This window comes from Carlito syrichta, unplaced genomic scaffold (assembly GCF_000164805.1).
Source record: "Carlito syrichta isolate Samal-C Ts95f unplaced genomic scaffold, Tarsius_syrichta-2.0.1 Scaffold88480, whole genome shotgun sequence".
NCBI lineage: Eukaryota > Metazoa > Chordata > Mammalia > Primates > Tarsiidae > Carlito > Carlito syrichta.
Genome location: NW_007032576.1, coordinates 81,787 through 82,193, shown reverse-complemented (window position 1 = coordinate 82,193; position 407 = coordinate 81,787).

Genomic DNA, 407 nt, shown 5'->3' with positions numbered 1-407 from the left:
CACGCCGCGCGGCCGCCCACCCGGGGCCCAGACGCGGCGCTCCCCGCGCCCCCGCCCCGCCCGCCCCCGCAGGCCTGGGGGTTGATTTAATAGAATGTCGATAGAATCATCCGATGCCTTTTAGCTTGTGATCTTTATAAATGTCCCTCTATTAAATTAGAAAATGATTCTCTTCTCGTTTAATTGTATTCTTTCGTTTCTTATTTCCAATTAATTAGTCCTATCGACGTTGCAATATTTTAAGTGACTCGAGTCCGTTTCCAGTTAGAATATATGGGTCAGCACAGGCGATTTTATACCAGGCAGAACTATATAATGTGGGTTTTAACGACTCGGTCCCCATCTGTCTTAAACATCTGGCCCGAACGCGCCCCTCAACCCTCTCCCCGTCCCCGCTGCTTCCTGGA